Source organism: Mercurialis annua, linkage group LG2, assembly GCF_937616625.2.
Source record: "Mercurialis annua linkage group LG2, ddMerAnnu1.2, whole genome shotgun sequence".
NCBI classification, from domain to species: Eukaryota; Viridiplantae; Streptophyta; class Magnoliopsida; order Malpighiales; family Euphorbiaceae; genus Mercurialis; species Mercurialis annua.
The window spans coordinates 29,519,379-29,531,878 of NC_065571.1; the positions used below are offsets into that span (position 1 = coordinate 29,519,379).

General features: G+C 43.6%; 1 pseudogene; it reads right to left on the reverse strand.

The window, feature by feature from the left end:
* Positions 1–11,968: 11,968 nt before the first annotated feature.
* The window catches only part of LOC126667312 (uncharacterized tatC-like protein ymf16), a 1,060-nt pseudogene continuing 528 nt past the window's right edge, over positions 11,969–12,500 (reverse strand).

The following is a 12,500-nucleotide window of genomic DNA, read 5'->3' on the forward strand; positions in this document are numbered from 1 at the left end:
TTCTAGTGAATCTCATTACCACCCTGTATAGTACGCTTACTCAGCAGCATCTGCTCACATAACTCTTGTTTCTTTAAGGTATGCTTTTTTCCTCTCTTCTCGTGATTGACCACCAGCGAGGGTTCTTAAATCATTCTCCTTTATACTGCTTTTCCTTTACTACTGGGTAAAGCGGGATAAACTCCCTTTGCTGTGTAAAAGCTTACCCTTCCATCACTAAAATAAAGAGTAACCGCTGCGGAATACCTTGAACTGGATATTGGTTCCGAAAAAGCTATATCAGCTACAGGTAACCCAACAGAAGGACCAGTGGACTCATTTTCTACGACTGAGATGGTACCAGAATATAATATAAGTGCCAACAACCCTATCTGATTCGGACAGGACAAACGACACAGACACAATTGATACATGGAATAATAGGGGTGCCGGGAAAATCCAGCCCTTTTCGCAGTTGTAGTTTTTTCATTCCTAGTAAGAGTATCTCTTACCCTTATCTGAGGCGGAGGATGAGAAACCTTTAGGAGTTCATAGCAGGCGAAAGGGAAGTTAAATAGCAAAATCTGAAGTGAAGCCCTCGATTAGCAAAGAGCTCCCCCAACGAGCTCTCTCCGCTCTATCCAATTGACTATTTGCTAAAGTTCAAAGGCCAGAAGAAGGTCCAATGTCCAGACATGCGAAGTAAGTGAAACAGTCCATGTAGCTAAAGTCAAGCCAATTGTTCGAGTTCGATTTTGTAGACCGGATGGGACCTAACAAACTCTCTACGTTCGTACCTGCAGCTAACAAGTAAGAAGTGTCCCCTGAGTCCGAGTTAGCTGTTCTAGTTCTAGTTCTAGTTCAGGACAGGACAGGACAGGGACCTCTTGCTTAGGGCTTTGGAAGCGAGCAACCAACCCGGCAGAAGTCGATCGGAAGTTTCCTGTTTGACAAAGGGGCGCGTTAGCGGCATAAGAATAAGTAAACAGATCAGGTGTAGCGATAGAGCGGTTTACGATTCTATTCAAACAGGCTATTGCGCCTAAGTCAATCCCTCGTATTGGCCTGCTGTCTTATGACGGGAGACACGACAAGTAGGTGCGAAGCCTTTAAAGCCCAAACAAGCTTTCTTCGTTCGCACCTTTTAGCCTCTGTTACAGAAGTGGAAGGATCCGTTGGTAGTTTGCTCTCTTGCTAGAGTAGGTATACGCGGATTCGGGTTGCCTAAGTAGAAGGCATGGAACTAGTGATTCCCTTGCGATCTTGTCTTCCTACTATAGAAGGATCAGGGATTCTGACTCGCGGAAAGAGGCTAATGCTATGCCTAAAAGTAAGCATTGGGTGAATGCCCGGGCTCGGTCACATAGGCTTGAACCGCTCCTGCCCCTAGGTAATCTTTCTCAGAACGGGAATGCCCCCTACTATCTTCGTCCTCTAAGGACTGGTGCTTTACTATCCGGAACTCTTAAGGTTTCTCGTAAGAGATGAAACTTTTTTATCAAGCTGTTGGTTCCCTAACTTGCTTTCGAAAAGCCAGCGCCCAAAGGTGCTCTATTGAGCCGGTCACCGTCTGGTAGAGTAGGAGCCAACAAAGGAAGTCATGGACTGATCGCTTGGAGCATGAGAAAGGTCGATCTCAATTGATTAACACCATGGTTTCATTCAATGTTCTGTTTTCCTAGCTCTATCGAACCGGCTACTTCATACCTGGGTAGATGAACCAATTTCCTTCCATACAGTTAAAATTGGAGTAGGACCCCTAGCTTTTGAGTGAGCTCTTTGGGCAAAAGCCAAAACAAAACTCTTTCTTTAGTGGCAGTGGCCAAGCCAAATCGCCCGACAGAGCCCGGCTACTTTTTCTTTTCTCCTTATCGTCACAAAATTTAGCTTTTTTACCGGCACGAATGCCCGAAGATGGAATAATTGGCTTTGCCAACATAAAGTTATCGAAGTTCCGAAAAAAGATTTGCGAACTTTCTCTCCATTCATTGAGAAAGGGTTTACGAAATGGCATCAAGACTTGGGTTTTCGACCTAGTTTGTTATGAGCTCAAAAGCTTCTCCATGAGGGACTTCCCTTTCTTTAGGAGACCTCCAAGGTGGAAGTAACTGGTTCCTTTCCTTTTCAAGAGTAGAAAAAAACTGTTATTACGCCTGCTAGTAAGCACCTCACTCCTCTTTATAGGAGGATTCACACTAGCCAAGGCCAAGGAAGACTTTTATACTAAGGGATTTCACTCAATATTCATATTCTAAAGAAGCCGGGCAAGCCAGAGTAATAAGACATCGCAATCGCAGTGAGCTAAGAAGCAGCTTACAGTACGGGTCTTTCTTTCCTTTCTGGAGTTGTCCTGGAGAAGACAGCTTCCCTCTCCTCTCCCTCTGGTCGAGGCCTAAGGAAGACTTTTCGTAAATCTGCCAAGTGGTCGACTCTTTTATAGCTTTTTACGGCTAGGTCATCTACGTAGCATTCTACGGTTTTATGCAACATCTCTCTGAAGATTTTCATCATAGACTGTACTTCGTATCCTTCCTTTTTTAAACCCGAAGGGCATGACTATATAAGGTCAGAGTCAATGCCGAAAGGGGTGCGGAATGGGCAAATCTGTAGAGGTCGTCCGGGTGCCTCCCTACCAAATAAAAGAAAGCCGATGTTGCGAAGCTTCTGCACTTCTTTCTCTATCTTTCCCATGAGTAGAGGGTGGAACCTTCTATGTGCTTGTTTTATCGGCTTTGCATCTTCCCGATTCCCGAATTTTGAGCTCATGGACGGCGACGTATTTTTTCCCTGGCATCTCTGCATAGCAGAATGCAAACACATCAAGGAACTCTTGGAGAGGTTGGGTATACTACATCACTTCTTCAGGAGCAAGGTGGGCATTGATGAATATCGGGCGTGGTTCATCGTCCGTGCCAAAATGGATCTGCTTGACTTCGTCTTCCGTGGGAGGAGCTTTACGTAATAGGGGGGTCCTCTCTTTCTCACGCTGCACGTGTTAAGGCTTGGAGTTTTTCTTCATCTTCCTCGCCTGATTCATCACTGTCGGAGCTCTTAGGACTGCTGCGAAGTTTACTGCTACTGCTAGAGAAAGGAAATCATCCAGTTCAACTTCAGGGTCATCTTTTACTCATGACAGTTCAGACAAGCTTCAACCATGTCTGTGATACCAACTGCAAGAAAGACCTTAGACTGACAACCCTTTTCTTTATTGTTATCGAGGATATAGAATGCTTAGAAGGAGATGATTTCTCTCTTTCTTCAAGGACTGCTTCGTAGCTTTAGCAGTTACAAGCCAGAAGCCCAACAACTTCAGTACTCGATTTTTACGTCCCTTCTACTCTTGTAACATTGTAGCCGACTCCATATCCTTTACTTGATCTATAGCTACCGTTTACTGGCCAACTATTCAACAAGAAGGAAGTCTGTAAGGTTGGTCCAAGACCGGATAATACGTACTTTAATCAGCCTGGTCGATTAGATCCCTGTATACAAGACGGACCCGGCTCTTCCTCTGACTCCCGCACTCGGGAAAAGAAGAGCTAATGACACTGTATCCGCTATCTTTTACATTACACCATTAGAAAACTATTAGCTACTTTTTCTCCCTGATCCATTTACCGATCGGAGATTTCTTCCACCCAAGACTGATTCCTATTCTATATACGATGATAGTGGCTTGCCTATCGCTTCCTATATACAATTCCTAATGCCCTTCTGACTAAGAAACAGCTACTACTCCTACTACTACAATCACCTCCTATAACAAATGCTACCCACGTTCAGTTCAAGCCGAGCAGAGCTCCTATAGCCTTCTACTTCAACCTTAGGTCTTACCGACAACACAAAGAAAAGAGACTTGCAACTAAGAGAAAGGTGTGTAGCAGGCTTCTTAAAGCAAAGCATGGAAAGGTATCCAGAAAGCAAAGTAACAGCTATGATATAGGCGCCCTCTCACCAAATACCCGCTACTAAGGATTGAAAGTAGCACAATCGGCTATAGAACTCCAGATCTACGAATAGCCGCGGGCAAGCACCTTTAACAAGCAAGTAGCTAGCTTGCACCTTACTATAGAACAAGCAACGGATTGAGCTGCGGGAAAGCCTTCGCCTATAGCTTCTACTTCTACTTAGCATCCCAAATAAAGTAGCCCTTTAACACACAAGTACGCTCACGCTAGTACAAAAGTAAGTAAACCACCTTCTCATGTCTCCGGACCTTCTATGAATAGGACTTTGAACTATAGCAAATAGCCCATTGGTTGAGCTTCGCTCTATGCTAGCTTAATTGTTCCTATGTCTGCTCGAACAGGAAAGCCTAACGAGCATATAAACCGTTAGCCCGATTATAGGTTGCGCATCTATACAGAAAAGTGAAGTTCGGAAACTCTCCTTTTTGTTCAGATGGGATTACTCAATGCAAGTGTATTTCTTTCATTTTGATTTGGCAATCGTCGAAGTCGGAATCCACTTGAGTATACATCTGGGTGGGTCGAGCTATTCCTTCAGGATCGTGGTACTTCTTCTTTTCTCATTAATGCCGCCGTGGTGAATTGAATGTATCCGTTGATCAAGTGACGAACTCTTTCACGCCACAACTGTGATTAAAGAAAGCAATGCTTTGTACCAGATGTTTGTGCTGCAGAGATGCAAACCGGAAAGCAACTGTCGTGACATGACAAATAAATGGGCTGGGCCATCTTGATGATGATAGATAGCCGAATCCAGGAATCCTTTTTTTCTTCGGAAATGATTGGAATGTCACCCCATCGACTGAGAAAGAAATCGGTGGTCTATCGATTCGAGAGCTAGCCAAATAGCTTAGCTATCAGTGACATATGCGAACGACCAGTTCGTCAGTAAAGCTGTTGGTGGAAAAATACACGCATGATCGGGAACCAGACGTTGGGATCAGCCAGAGGGAGACTCCCCCAAGGTTCATTTAGGTTCTTGAAAGAGAGGTTAGTAGCACTTTTCCTTTTTTTCTTCTTACCCTTCCCACAATCACAGATAGAAGAGCGAAAGCAGAGCAGCATATAGTGCGAGTCTGAATGCCCTTTCCCAATTATAACTGAACTTGCCCGAAGGAAAGATTTTATCTTCTTGCCGGGAAAGAGTTTGCTTACCAAGTTCGCTTACCATAAGCGGAAGTTTAAACCTTTTTTCTCCGATATATAGGAATGTCAGTTTCAAATCCATTTGGGTAGATAGTATGGCTTGCAAATTTCGAGCTAAGACTATCGCAAAGTAAACATAGGGTCTGTCTTAGCCTTTACTATGGAATAGAATTTACCCGCGACTCTCTTCCCCTTCAATCCATCTTTTGGCTGGCAGCCTACATTGAGCCCTGGTACTGATCTTCCCATTGGCTTTGCTACAGCAGTACTCACAGTGTAAGGTCAGCGAGTAGCATAGCAAAATTCCTCACCGAGATGACTGGAAAACCTCTCGACCAGATCGTTCCAGCGGAGCGATTAAAAAAAAGCGTCTTTGGTCTTTTAAGGAAGTAGTTAGTGCTCTAATTGAGCGAGCCGTGGATCATAAATGATGAGCGTAGCTTAATTAGGTAATCTCACACCGAACTATAAAACAAATATGTGAGTGGCTCTTTATGGAGACTTAGCCCAATGGCTACCACCAGAAGTGTGCTAAGTTAGTCACAGGGAAACCTCCAAGTTCTTTGTCGAGGAACCACAATGAACGGGACGACAGAAGTTACACAAGAATATGACCATAGATATCAGCATGAGGTTTTTCTTCCTGAGTATATGCACTGTGTCAATACCAATGCTTGTGTGGAACGAGACCCGCTACGGACGAGTTCGAAAAAGAGTATAGCCCAGCTCGAGTATACGAAAAAGTGGGCAGCATTGACCGAAGGGTATTAGTCTATCTTATATTAGGATATTGAATACTCTTATAATAGTCAGTCTTACTCTTTTTAATTACCTTATTACAACTAACTATTCTTGTATTCAACCTTATTGTTTTCTTTTTACAACTCTCTGACTTATGTAATTACTTATTACTAGCAGTCCGAAAATAGATCTTTTTTTCCTAAATTATTGATAATTTATTGATATCTTTGTAAAGTGAAAGTCTATAGCTTAGCCTGATACTTGAGAACTTTAGACTCAACTCCTACGGTACAAGGACTAAATAATGGATTAGCTTTAAAGGGGCGGCCTGTGATATTACGAAGATAAGGCATAGGCGCTCGCTGACAGAAGGAATGAAACTTCTTGCTAGATCGAGCACGCGACGCGCATAGTCTTAAGTCCAAGATCGGTTGTATCTCTTTAAAAGGAATGGGCACTAGCCAGAGAGAAGGATCATGGATCAAACTGACTACTGGGAATCCAGCTATAGAATGGATTTCACTCATAGAAAGAGATCGGTAGTTGGATGTGATGTCAAGGAATAACCATCGGAACAGAGACTGGAAGCAGCAACCAGAGATCAAACTCCATAGTGGGAAATCCCGTGATTTGAGCCTATCAGTATGGGTTCTCATAGGCTTCCCTTGGTTGGCACGGTTTCAGGTACGCTACGGTCAGATTCGCTCGGTGTAGGTATCACCTTGATGCGCGTAGCTATTGGAATGCACTACTTCCAATACTCAAAACTATCCCCTTTGTCTGCTCGGGTCAGTCCATTGATACGCGCATTGGGCTCGTCGTTAGGAAGAGGTGGGCTGACAAGGAGAGGAATCATTCCCATCGGTGAAATGAATCTTTTCTCCCAGATCTTCTTGGCAGTCCAACTTGGTATATGTATGAATTCATGTTGCCAGTCTCAGTTGGAGGAATAGTGTGACTTGGCTGCTTTCTTCGAGAACTTGCTTATTCTTTTTTTTTAGACTATAGATCCCCGTAAGCTTCGCTAAAGCGACTATGTACCTCGCTCTTCTCCTCTGTTTTGTAAGTGAACGAAAGGCAACCCTTGGTTGTTGAACGATCTACTTTTCTATCCTGATGGCTAGAAAGCCGCACCCGGATAAGCAGTTTCAGCTTTTACACGTACTTTTGCCAATGCACCCGCTCTCTGGCCTCAAAACCACACCCGAAGGAAGGCCAGCCACCTCTTCCATAGCCTTCGAGGCTAGGAAACGACTTTGATTTAGGCCAGCCGGCGGGAACACGAGCAAAGGCAACTTCCAAGTCAGCGGGTATAATATTATGCAAAAGATAAGCCTTCCGCCCCAAGTGAGTTGTCTGTTCCCATATCCCTCACTAGGACTGGGTTACCGAGGATCATCCCTCCTTATCACCGTAAGGTAATAAGACAACGTTTGGAGAGGTCAGATATATTGGTGAGGCTGTCTTTGTCAACCTTAGCCAGTATATCCTCTCTTGCTCTGGATATTGTTCGGGTGGTCCACTCAGCCTTGGTCATGTTGTCCTCAACGCGTTCACTTCTTGAGCGGTATATCCCAGAGATTTCAACCATTCCCCTGATTCAGGGAATGACCAGGAATCCTACCTGGAAGGCCACTGCTACCAAATGCAAACCAGTTCTTTGGGGACCTAACGCTTCCAAGCGAGCCCGAAGTTTCTTCAGGGCTTTTCCGTTCGAATTGAATTCTTGGTATCGTAATCATAATATCTTCCTCCCGAGAAAGATTGTGTATTTGGAGTCCTCTGGTACGATCGGATTCGGTATCCCTTCGATGAGATGAACGAGTTATTCTCTCGGGAGGGTGGTAAGTTATTTATGTCAAAGGTTTCTCCCTTTGACCCGGTTCCTGACTTCTCAGAGTTGACGCCTTACTTAGGCCTGACTCGAGGCCAATTCAATTCACGATTGTTGAATCAGTTTGCTCTTTCGACTGTGATTGCTCTTTTGAAGCTCTGAGGTGAGCTTTTTTTCCTTTAGGAGTGAAGGCAAGATCCGACTTTCAATTGAGTGAATAGCAGGCTTGTAGTTGAATCGAGATTGGCGATTAGTACGACGATCGAAAATCTATCTCTTTCTCGCAGCTCGTGCTTTAAAGTGAACGAATGGAACTCAAGTAATGATTGTTGACTAGACTTATACGAAATTCCCTCTGATTCCTATGTTAACAAAGGAATAAAACTTGACTTCGACTTCGATTAGACCTCTTGTCGGGTTATTTGGTAAACCGAGTACCATAAAAAGGATTACCAATGACAAAGCTCACTCGAATCTCCTCCTATTGTTAGGAAGGCCAATAAACCACTATTTCCAAAGCTATGGCTAGCTCACCAGGAAAGAAATCTATCTTCTATCGCTTCTTGCTAGAAGTAGACAAAGCTGCTTCCCAGGTCAAAGAAAGGACGAAAGCAATTAAATCCCTTGGCAGACACCCAAGCTTTCTATTCCAACTAAGGGAAGTAGTTCCTTTCCCCTAAGCTGATCCAGCTGATGCGAGAGTTCCAGCTCAAGCACCTATTTTTTACCTGAATTCAATTCAAATATAAGATGGATGGTGATTGCGCCAATTCATTCATTAAAGAAAGATTAGCGCTTGCTAATTAGAAGAGTGTCATACTCAATCAATTAAGGATAGACTCTCTCTTCTTCTATACGAGAGTCTAGTCCCATATGTTAACAGATTAACATCTCCTGAAGGGGGGGAAGTCTAACAAACACAGTATTGAAGCTTATCTATTACATGAGTCCCCCGAAAGCCATACTCCTTCGGTACGTTCTTTATTTCGTTCTTTCATGTGCTTTCTGGAATCCAAGCCTTATACCATCGCTCGAAGGATAGATTCAGCGGAGTTACTATAACTATCTTATAGTTGAAGTAGAAACAATGCCTATTTTAAGTCATCTAATGACGACCCTCTCGTACGTTCATGATATTGCTTTAACATGGGTCTTCAAGGCTCAACTAAATGAATTCTGCTGGACTCTCTATTCATTACTGGATTATTGCGTACTGAGATGTTGACCTAGTAGTATACCGAAAAAAAGCCCTTCGTTTAGGGCTTCCCCAAGCACCTTCTCCGGAAAAGGTCTATAGATCCTTACCTCTCTATCGATTTTGTCTGGGTAAAGAGCCCCATTCTCCATGCCTTTGAACTGTCGCCAGGGTGGGCTTATAGGCTCGTTCCGTATACTACACTTGTTTCGGTGTGCCTACGCTCTGAACTTTCAGTCGAGCATCTTCCTTCACTTACAGGTTTACCTATAAGTCAAAGTCATGATCCCGCCCCTTCAACTATCATTCCATTGACTAAGAAGGGGGCCTGGAACAAAAACTTCACGGAAAGGAAAAGTAAACCTTCCAGCCGCAAGCGGCTAGAGCAAGATCGATTGAGTACCAGTACTGCCTTGCCCAAAGCTACCAAAGAAACTGGAACCCTTGAAAGAGAGACGTAGGCCCGAAAGCAAGAGAGACAAGGTTTCCTTTACTCCCGGAACTGTACACATCGCTTTTCGAAACAAGAAGTGCTTTTTTTTTCTCTAAGTCGTTCTGCGAAAACGGTTTTCTGTCTACGACCGCCTGTCTGCCTTCACGAACGTATAGTAACTCACTAGCCCTAAACCGTAACTGAAACACTCTCTTTTCCAACCAAAGCCGCCATCCACATTCAGAAGCGGAAGCTGAAAGAGTTTACTGAAGAGGCTTTCATCTACGGTCTCCCTAACTAGAAAGAGGGGATAAAAAAAGCTTTAAACGAGTAAGGCCTTGAATAACAACGGCTAAAGTGAAAAGCCTACCGCCCTTACCTGTTCTCTACCCGGACCTAATCCAAGCACTGAATCGATCAAGTTGGGTTCTGCTTTCATAACTAATAAGGCGTAAAATAAAAGAAAGGTCTTTTCTAGAAAGGTATATTCAAAGAAACTTAGCTTACCAAGAGTTCCGGAACTAGAGAGATAAGAGATAGGATTTGTTCTTCATACGAGGGAAAGTACTTTTCGTCTATCTGATCTCCTTCCTTCTCTCAGGCTCAAGCTCTGTCTGGTCTTCCTTCCCCATTCCCCACAGGCTTCCGGGAGTTCCGGCTCTGTACTCAGTTCGAACCATAAGACTTGCAACACTGACTTACTGAAAAGACTGACTGCTTTCCGATTTTTCGTTCTGCCTCTACTAGTAAAGGGGCTTTAGCCTTACAACAAGCTTGACTTAAAAGGCTTGAAAGAGTTTGATCTATGATACGCTTGAACTGAACTATCAGTCCTAGAAAGGACCCGCTTACCGTGACGGAAGAAAGACGGATTTATTCTCTAAGCAAAGCTACTCTCTAAGCCAAGCTTCCCTTTTTTCCCAAGTGCACTTCGGCACCAGACTAGCCGACCTACCTTCTGTCTCTGTATTTCCCTAAGCCAACTTATACAAAAAAGAATGAAGCAAGGAGTTTTTTCTCTTTTCAAAGAAGTCTTACCGTAACCACTACCGGAAACTGGTACTGGTGCCTACTTCCTATAACAGAAAGTCATCGTCTAGCTTACTTTTTTTCCTTTCTACAAAGAGTAAGGAATTTTTGTTTTGCCTTTCTACTTGCCGTACTGACTAACCGCGGTATTCGAACTGTAGGCTTGACTAACTGCACCTTCTCTTTGATATCCCTCGACCTGTTACCGCTACTGGCTCCCGGAACTACCGTCCAACCAAAGTGGAAGGCGGAAAAGGCTTGACTTTGTTTCACAGAAAAAGGACTAAGGAAATTTCGTTTCCGTAGTGGTTATGCTGGCGTCAGTTGACCTGGTTGATAAAGATTTTGATAAAAAAATAGAAATTATATTTATAATGGATATATGCAAGATCGAAGACGCGATTCGCGCGGGTCCGCTTTTTTTTTTAAGATAGCAAGGAGGCGATCGCTGGGCGATTCAGCTAGCCAAATCACACTAATGCAATTCATTCGCCCTACTATCCTACAGAGCAATTCAAACTCTTAGTAAGACTAAGGCTAGGGCGACTCATTATATTCTCTCTGAGGTCAGGTCGTCTAGCTTAGGGGGGGCGAGTCGAATCGCTGAAAGGCCTTGGTGATTTGGTAATCTGAAGATAGAAAACCACAATGATTCCAAACTTCACTTCAATAGTCTCGTATCCATGCTGCCCCGACTCTAAACTCAATGTTTGTTAACTAAGCGGGACATTCCCAAACTCTTTCTTATCAAACCCCTTTCTCGTTCCCTTGTATAGCCCTTACCAGGCCGTTTTCATTATGTGTTCTTTTCTTTGCAGTGTCTAGGGAGTGAGTTAAGCCAATGCGTACGAATAGACAGACCAGGTTCATCCTTTTATGTTGAGGTCAGTGCAAGTCTGTCTATGATTAAGAGTCTAGGTGGTGTTGAAGCTGGCTCATTCATGCTAGTCATCTTAGAGCTATGAGTCAAAACAATGTTCACCAACTCTTCTATAGTAATCTTGTTCATATATCGGAAAAGCTTTTTAATATGAGTTTAAATGTTTTATTAAAGTGTTTTGCCTCCTCCCCAAGGTAGCATTGCCGAGCGGGCGATCCCTGTCTTGTTTATCCAGCTAGCTTTTCTCCGTGGTACTCAAATTATATTTGTGAGAGCTCTTTCGGCTACTTTTTGTTTTATGGACTGCATAAATCTTATCTTCCAGCCCAAAAAACGGAGGAGAATCTCTTTTGGCAGCTCAATCCTCACGGTAATAATTTTGCCAATTCTGCCTAAAAATCTCTTCAGGTGATCAAGAGGGCCCGACCCCCTTTTTCAGTAGATGAGATTAGGATAAAAGGTATATTATCTCAACGCTTCTTTTCTCTGGCTTGCTCTTCCAAATTTCATTTTGGCCTGCGGTAATGTAATCAGGATTTCATCTCCTAAATTCTTTTTTTCTATAAAAGCAAGAGATGGAAAGTGTTTTTTTAAATTCTTCCTTATTCCATGAGATCTAGAAGAACTTCTGCAACCTTCTCTCTCTACATTGGTGTTTCCTTAGCGCTTTTTTTTTTACTTCTTTCAAAGGGGAATGAAAACCTTCCTTAGAAGTTGTCGCTTGATCGAAAGGATATAACACATATGAACCCGCTCTGTGGGCTTCTTCGCTGACTTTCTGAGGTATAACCTTCGCCACGACATTAGTGGCTTAGCTCTTCGCGCTTCCCGAAAGCTTTTTTTTAATAGAGAGAGAGTAAGGGGGTCGGTATGGAAGATTGGTTCGCTCCGAAAAGCTCAGCTTTGCTTGCGTTCTTCACCGGCGTTCGCCGGATGTCTCACTCATCCCGCTCCTAAGGTAAGGAGTCTTTTGTGTGTTATAATCTTTACGGGGGCATATGTTGGTTGAGAATTGCTCGGAAATTCATTGATAGTTACTTTGCCAGGTTCTAGGGGGGCTACTCTTCTTTTTTGTCGATCGAAGATCTCTCCCTCATTCAACTCGTCCAGCCCTCTTCACGAATTTGTACAATCGATGCCACAAAGATAGCCAACTCTATTATAAAAGAAATAAGAAAACGGGCGACGATTTGGCACAAGATATCCGGAGGTGTGAAAAGAGCAGCTGTGAGAAGCGGAAAAACCATCAAAAAACGACGATTGTTCGTGGAGGTTTCCACATAAAGACCCCTCGG